Below are 8,502 nucleotides of genomic sequence, written 5' to 3'. Positions count from 1 at the left end.
TTTACATTAACAGTTGCTGATTGCGACCGTGTAGCTCCAACCGTTACCCAAGAATGATAAAGCATTTGCGAGATCGAGATGCGGTCGTTGTTCATGACGGGAGCAGTAATTGCAAAATTGAAAAGGATTGGAAAAAAACTTAATATAATAAAGAAGAAAGTACTTTTTTATATGTATAATATATACTATCTTTCAAGAAATAAAAATAATAAAAATTTTATAGAAATATTTTATAAAGATTTTGGAATAATACAGAAATTATTATAATACAATATGTTTTTATATGTTTTATATAATATTTCTTATACAATATAAAAAACAGTTTTCAATACATTATATTTAATATAAGATTTCTTATATCTATTTAATTATTATATTATATAAATATTATATTATAAATAATTTATTACGAACAACGTTCTCAGAAGACCAATAAGAAAGAAAATCAAGGTGCAGTTATAAAGGCACAATTAGTTAAACCTATTTTTTTTATTGGATAAACATGAAATCATAATTAATTAAACTGAGAGCAGTACATTTTTAAAATAAAAAAGAAAAAGATGGAAAATATACTTTCTATCACCCCTCAAAAGAATGATAAAATTTTTATAAAATATTTCTATAAAATTTTTGTTACATATTTTTTTAAAAATACATATTTAAAATGATAAAAATTCTTACGAATATATTTTATACTGTCTGAAAATAATAAAAATGCAAAAAAAGGACAACATCACACGGTGTTCCCAAGCGGTCACCCATCCAAGTACTAACCGTGCCCAATGCTGCTTGACTTCAGTGATCGGACGAGAACTGGTACGTTACAGCATGGTTTGAACGTTGCCCGAATGCCTTGCTTAATTCAAACGGTTTTTATCGGTTTTGAAATAAATCGCTTTTAAAATTAATTTTTTTGTATGGAACTAAATATTATAAGAGTTCTCCTTAGTCGATTAATTAAAACGTTGTTTTATTGCCACATCTTCAATTAGCACTGACTTTTTTCTGTTTACTTTATGTTTTTTTTCCTTAAATATTCAGGTGCACTTTTTACAATTTCCATTATTTTTATTTTTTTATTTTTATTCTTTTATTTTTATTCTTTTATTATATCTCGTTACTAAAATTTTACAATCCTTTCATTACTTCTTTATATCTTTTATTACAGCTCTTTTTCTAAATTACATTAATTATTTCTTAGTTTTTTCAATGCATTGTACCCAATTCAACTATATTCACAGAGGCAATGGAAGGATAGTATTACTATTTTAGTAGCGAGATATAATAAAAGAATAAAAATAAAAGAATAGAAACAATAAAAATTGTAAAAGGTGCACCTAAATATTTAAAGAAAAAGAACAAAAAGTAAACAGAAAGACGTCAGTGCTAATTGAAGATGTGGCATAAATAAAACAACGCTTTAATTAATTGACTAAGAAGAATTCTTATAATATTTAGTTGCATACTGTTACATCCAGCCTTAAGGAAAGGAAGGCAGGGAAGGATGCAACAAAAACTCTTTTATTCTCGTGACCGCACTAGTGGGACGTGCGGCACGAGCCGAACGCACTTTTCAAGATTCCGAAATTATGCGTCAACGTGTAATGACACGCTTTAACGCCTTTTCAAAATCGTGCGATCGTTGGTCCTAATTTGAGTCAGAGAATTCAATCTCTATAACTCGGGATCGGACCGAGTGTAATCTTTTCGAGTCGGGAGGTTAGTGTGTGAGTACGAGATGGGTTTGATGAAATAAAATTTTACATTGGAGCTTCTTTTAAACTAAAATTTAACATATATTCTAATATTTGAATTTTACATACATAAGGGTTCAAAAAGAATTAGCAAATGAATACATTATCGGTTATTGTTATTTAATAGAAAAAAGAAAACAATATAACAAGGTAATCATTGTTAATTAAGACAGCAGTACGTAATCGGTTGGTTTAATTAAAATACAAAACGATTAGGTAATGATTATTCAGAAGTTTAAAATTTATATACATTGTTTAATATCGATACATAATTATAAAAGTGAACAAAACAAGAAATTAATTAAAGGTTATTGAAGAAATTAGTATTATGCATTATCGCTAGGAGTTATAGTATAAAATAAAAAAATAAAAAACTTAATTCTATTACATTTGTGTAGGAGAAGATGGAATTGATTGATTTCGGTTACGGGAATTGTAATTATGTGTTGAGATTCATATTTTAACTATTAAATCAAATCAAAACCTAAGATTTAAAAATGGAAGTAGAACATTTCATTTACATAGAGATTTAAGAAATATTTAGAGGGAAAGTCGGGAATTGTCTAAAATGAGAATTGCTGTATTAATCCGAAATAAAAATAATAATATTGGGAACAAGGAGCTGGGACATGAACGGCTGTGATTGCTCATTAGCGATTGATTCCTGGCGAGTTGAATGGAAAATTGAAGTAAAACCGAAAAAGAGAAAAAAAAAAGAAAAAACTTACTTATTAGTTAGACAAGAAGAGAAAGGGAAGAACTATGGAAATCTGCGGGTTGAAAGGTGCTTGACGCAGCGCAGGCTGTCCTCTCTGGGGATGCTTCAACGGTGGGCTGCTCGGAGTTTTAATGTATGTGATTCTTAAGCACAGATTCTAAGTTTAAAACGATTTTGAAAATAACGCGCACAGCTTCGACACGTGCAACGCGTGGATGTGAGTGCGAACTTGAACTTTGAATTTTTTGAATGAATGAATGAATGAATGAATCCTCGAGCCGTTCGAAGCTGCGTATTTTATAGGGCTTAGGAAAAGGGCGTGAGATTAGTTTAGTGGGTGAGATGAGGATTTGATTGGGTAAAGCCTTTTGAGCTTTTTCCCCTTCTTTGGAGATTCCTTGTTGTCGAAATTTCGAGCTTATTCGTTGGGTAGTTCACCAACGCTTACTACCAATCATCTTCTCGGATGATCTCTCGATGGCTAATTTTCCATCTTCTTCCGATTTTTCTTAACTCTAAGAGGGGCGAGCAGTTGCATCACCCAATCGCTTAAGGGATTCGTTATCTTACGGTTTCTCTTCTTGGAACGTTCGGTCCCGATTTTTTATATCGCCGCGTCCGTTTATTTGGGACTCGCTTTTCATATGAATCATCTTTCCGTTCGTGATGAAACGTAGGTTCGAACAAACAAAGCCGGGTTGTAAATTTTGATTTTATAGTTTTATAGTTTCCGTCCGGCGTCGCGACTCAATCTTATCTCCGATTGTTGCCAGACTTTAATAACGTTTAGATTTTTTCTCTTACGAGTCCAGGCTTTGTTCGTCCATATGAATTATTAAATAAGCATCGCTGCTTGTAATTTTGTCGTCGCACGATTTCTCCTTTTTTTGCTTCTATTTATTGCTCCGGATGTAATATGTGGCCATTATATATATATATATATATATATATATATATATATATATATATATATATATATATATATATATATATATATATACTGTATTATTCCAAAATTTTTATAAAATATTTCTATAAAATTTTTGTTACATATTTTTTTAAAAATACATATTTAGAATGTTAAAAATTTTTACGAATATATTTTATATTGTCTGAAAATAATAAAAATGCAAAAAAAGGACAACATCACACGGTGTTCCCAAGCGGTCACCCATCCAAGTACTAACCGTGCCCAATGCTGCTTGACTTCAGTGATCGGACGAGAACTGGTACGTTACAGCATGGTTTGAACGTTGCCCGAACGCCTTGCTTAATTCAAACGGTTTTTATCGGTTTTGAAATAAATCGCTTTTAAAATTAATTTTTTTGTATAGAACTGAATATTATAAGAGTTCTTCTTAGTCAATTAATTAAAGCGTTGTTTTATTTATTCCACATCTTCAATTAGCACTGACTTCTTTCTGTTTACTTTTTGTTCTTTTTCTTTAAATATTTAGGTGCACCTTTTACAATTTTTATTGTTTTTATTCTTTTATTTTTATTCTTTTATTATATCTCGCTACTAAAATAGTAATACTATCCTCCCATTGTCTCTGTGAATATAGTTGAATTGGGTACAATGCATTGAAAAAACTAAGAAATAATTAATGTAATTTAGAAAAAGAACTGAAATAAAAGATATATAGAGGTAATGAAAGGATTGTAAAATTTTAGTAGCGAGATATAATAAAAAAATAAAAATAAAAAAATAAAAATAAAAAAATAAAAATAATGAAAATTGTAAAAAGTGCACCTAAATATTTAAGGAAAAAGAACAGAAAGTAAACAAAAAGGAGTCAGTGCTAATTGAAGATGTGGCAATAAAACAACGTTTTAATTAATCGACTAAGGAGAACTCTTATAATATTTAGTTCTATACAAAAAAATTAATTTTAAAAGCGATTTATTACAAAACCAATGAAAACCGTTTGAATTAAGTAAGGCATTCGGGCAACGTTCAAACCATGCTGTAACGTACCAGTTCTCGTCCGATCACTGAAGTCAAGCAGCATTGGGCACGGTTAGTACTTGGATGGGTGACCGCTTGGGAACACCGTGTGATGTTGTCCTTTTTTTGCATTTTTATTATTTTCAGACAGTATAAAATATATTCGTAAGAATTTTTATCATTTTAAATATGTATTTTTAAAAAAATATGTAACAAAAATTTTATAGAAATATTTTATAAAAATTTTATCATTCTTTTGAGGGGTGATAGAAAGTATATTTTCTATCTTTTTTTTTTATTTTGAAAATGTACTGTTCACAGTTTAATTAATTATGATTTTATGTTTATCTAATAAAAAAAAATAGTTTGAACTAATTATGCCTTTATAACTGCGCCTTGATTTTCTTTCTTATTAGCCTTCTGAGAACATTGTTTGTAATAAATTATTTATAATACAATATTTATAATAATTAAATAGATATAAGAAAGTTTATATTAAATATAATGTATTGAAAACTGTTTGAAAAATATTTTTTATATTTTATCAAAAATATTATATAAAAAATATAGAAACATAATGTATTATAATAATTTCTGTATTATTCCAAAATCTTTATAAAATATTTCTATAAAATTTTTATTATTTTTATTTTTTGAAAACATATATTCAGAATATTAAAAATTGTTATGACAAATGTTTTATGCTCTCTGGAAATAATAAAAATGCAAAAAAACGACAACATCACATGTTATTCTCAAACTATCACCCATCCGAGTACTAACTATGCCCAACATTGCTTGACTTCAGTAATCGGACAACTGTTTTTTTTTTCTTTTAATTAGTTTATTTTCGGGACTTGACTACATCCGCTGTCTTTCTTTCTGAAAATAGTATTTAGTTGTGAGAACATCGTGGAATCATTAGTTGGAATATTTTCAATTTTATTTTTCCAATAAATATTTATAGAACTTGCAATTTCTTTTCTTTAGCTCCGATTTAATATCATCTAGTTTTTCATTCAGAATTGTCATTGTCAGTGGATAACATACCGGCCATTTCCTTTTTAGGTGATGTATTTTATAGCGATTTCGGCTGGGGCGCACCGGTGTGCCACCTTACCAGTAGCACACAAACTGGCTCTGACTATTTTCTCAGGTTCACTTTGTGTACACCCAATATACACTTATGAGGTGTATCGAGCCCAAACGAACGTGCGGCACCATTGAGGGACTGCATTATTTGACTAGCCAAACACAAAAGTTGCACTGACACTTGAAATGCGCAACCGGTGTGCCCCAGCCGAAATCGGTATTAGTAAGTATTTTATTTTTTTGTTTTTGCAGTTTTCTTATTTTGTCATTCATATAGGGGTTGATTGAGTCATTTTCTTTTATTTTGTGCACTATTTTTTCTATAACATTCAGTATTTTAGAATTAATTTTTTCTAAGTATTTGTAGATTTCTTGAACCGATAGATTTCTGTCATTGGGAATTATATTTTTGTGATACTTTCTTTTAATGTCATTCTGAATTTTTTCCAGTTAGTTTTTCTTAGATTATATTTATAATTTATTAAGTTTCGCTCAAGTTCTAATCCGTTTTCCTCGTTAAGGGATATGGTGAATTTATCACGTTGTTGTCGCTCCCGTAGGGAATACTGTTTAGGTTACAATCGTCTTCGATGTCATTGAATGTTAATCTGGCATCAGCTTGTACTACATCAAGGTAAGAATTACCTTGTGGGTATGAGGGAAATTTAGTACTTAGAAATCTTGTTTTTAAGGGAATACTGTTGCTATCCAATCACTTTTTAGTGCAGGGTTATTGTTTACATTTTTCCATTTGATATACTTAGCGTTTAAGTCTCGCGAAATTAGATAATAGTTTTCCGTGTTATTTAATTTCAGTGTTTGAAATATTTTCATTAACTCAGGTATAAACTCTTTTTGGTTGCCGCATCTTGCGTAAGCTGCAATTATGTATATTATTTTGTTTGTTCTAAGATTGTAATTTTGATTACTGTATGCTCTAGTATTTTTTCTTTTTCTGTGTCAAAGGATGTTATTATTTCGTATCGTATTGATTTTTTAATTATTATAGCAGTTCCTCCACCGAGGCCTTTAGTGTTGACGAGAACTGGTATGTCAACGTGGTTTGAACGTTGCTCGAGCATCTTACTTGATTAAACACTTTTCATAGGTTTCGTAATAAATTGCTTTCAAAATTAATTTTTTGTTTGCAACAATAAATGTTATAAGAGTCTTTCTTATGTTTATTTCTATCAACGCAGATTAACTTTAAACTCGATTTAACTTACTCTTTATCTTTCTTTATTTCTAAGAAATGGAAAAAGTAAATGAAGTAAATATTGAAAACTTTATTTATATTACAATATATAATTTAGATGGATTACGAGAAACGGATTGTATAAATTCTTACATGGAAGAATATTGAGACATTAGGTAAGACAATAGGTCATTTTGATGAAATAGATTAAAATAAAAACGAAATAAATATGTGAGCTGTGGCATAGGAATTTAGAAGTGAAGAATAATGTTTCGAAGTAATCGTGGGAAAATAGATAAAAGAAGTAGTTGAGGAGGAAGAAGATAAGAGATAAAAACCTAAGCATGGGATAAGAAACCTTTGGTAATATTGGAACAAGATATAAGAAATAAGAAAATAAAATATAACTTGCTTAGAGATATAGATATTGTGGGCTGGGTTAGATAAGCAAATAAAATAGAGAGAGATTGTACGAACCAAAACGAAATTAGGTAATGGATTAACTATAACCATTAAGAGTACAATGTGAATGAACGAGTGTGATTGAGAAATATTATAAGCCAAGCCTCTTCGATTGGAAAAAAAGCTGAAGTAAATAAATATTCTATGGTATAAAAAAAAGGACTTAAATAAGTTTACAAAACATGCTTGATAAAAAAAATACTAGTTGTTTTAGAATTTATTTTTACTTTGCAAAACACAATGAATCACAAGAAATCAATTATTTATTGTTCTAATAATAGTATAGACCTTTTATTAAAATACAGTATAAAATTGTCCAGTGGAACACGATTAATATATTTGAAAACGTATAACACTTTTACATTCTATATATTTATTACACTTACAATATTTAAATATTACGTTAGCATTAGTAATATTTGTCACGACTCTCAGCTCGGATACATGCTTATCTTAAACTTTATTGGCACTTATAAAGTTGACTGTTTCCTGTTTGTACAAATAAGGTAACCCCGAGTATATCACAAATTTTGTTCATACAACTTACCGCGCGAGGTATTGTAGAAAGAACAATATAATAATATAATTTTGGATTACCTTCTATGCTGCGATGGTAACATAACAAGTAAATAAAATTGCAATACATAACGTATTCGGTGGATTTTATACTAATTCTCCTAATGAGATAATTTCACTTTGATATTACCACATATGCACTGAGAGAAAAAAAATGATTGCATTTATCATAATTTAACTATCATAGTCGTTTTCGATGCTAACTAAATATTTATAGTTTTACTCGTGCAAATTGAATGACAATATTTGTTATTATTATTAATAGTAAATGGCAAGCAAATGTTTAAAAAATAGTTATTTTTAATTTAATAAGTGATTACATTAACTATATAAACATGTTTGTTTTACTTTCACCATCTTTATATCTTAATATTTTACTTTATTAATTTATAGTAAATTTTTCGTTACTGGGAGAACTACTAACACAAAGTTATTATTATTAAAATTATTATAGCAGTAATGAGTATAAAAATGGAATTAACCGTAATTAATGTAGCATGCAATTATCGTCATAAATATAAAATCTTTCTCTCAGTGTATACTTTGCATGAGGAAGCCGTATTATCACGAAATTATGTTGCATCATAAATGTCCAAATACCTATCTAAATCAAAGAACCCGCTTAATAACAACTGATATCAAGGAACGTAACCGACATTCAAGTACAAGCGGTACCAGAATAACGCATTACATTACACAGTACATATCTGTAACAATATATTATTTGCTACTATATATTATATCTTGTCATACATCT

General features: G+C 28.9%; 3 non-coding genes across 3 annotated transcripts; 1 reads left to right on the top strand and 2 right to left on the bottom strand.

Annotated features, from left to right (window-relative positions):
- Positions 1-725: 725 nt before the first annotated feature.
- Positions 726-845, bottom strand: LOC113003472. Its single transcript, XR_003268503.1, has one exon. It is a non-coding gene; the product is annotated as a 5S ribosomal RNA (ribosomal RNA).
- A 2,765-nt stretch (positions 846-3,610) lies between these two features.
- On the bottom strand, positions 3,611-3,730 carry LOC113004099. Its single transcript, XR_003268836.1, has one exon. It is a non-coding gene; the product is annotated as a 5S ribosomal RNA (ribosomal RNA).
- Positions 3,731-4,421: 691 nt separating this feature from the next.
- On the top strand, positions 4,422-4,541 carry LOC113004100. Its single transcript, XR_003268837.1, has one exon. It is a non-coding gene; the product is annotated as a 5S ribosomal RNA (ribosomal RNA).
- Positions 4,542-8,502: the final 3,961 nt, after the last annotated feature.

This window comes from Solenopsis invicta, chromosome 5, assembly GCF_016802725.1.
Source record: "Solenopsis invicta isolate M01_SB chromosome 5, UNIL_Sinv_3.0, whole genome shotgun sequence".
Taxonomy (NCBI): Eukaryota; Metazoa; Arthropoda; class Insecta; order Hymenoptera; family Formicidae; genus Solenopsis; species Solenopsis invicta.
This window is presented reverse-complemented; position numbering and strand designations above follow the sequence as displayed.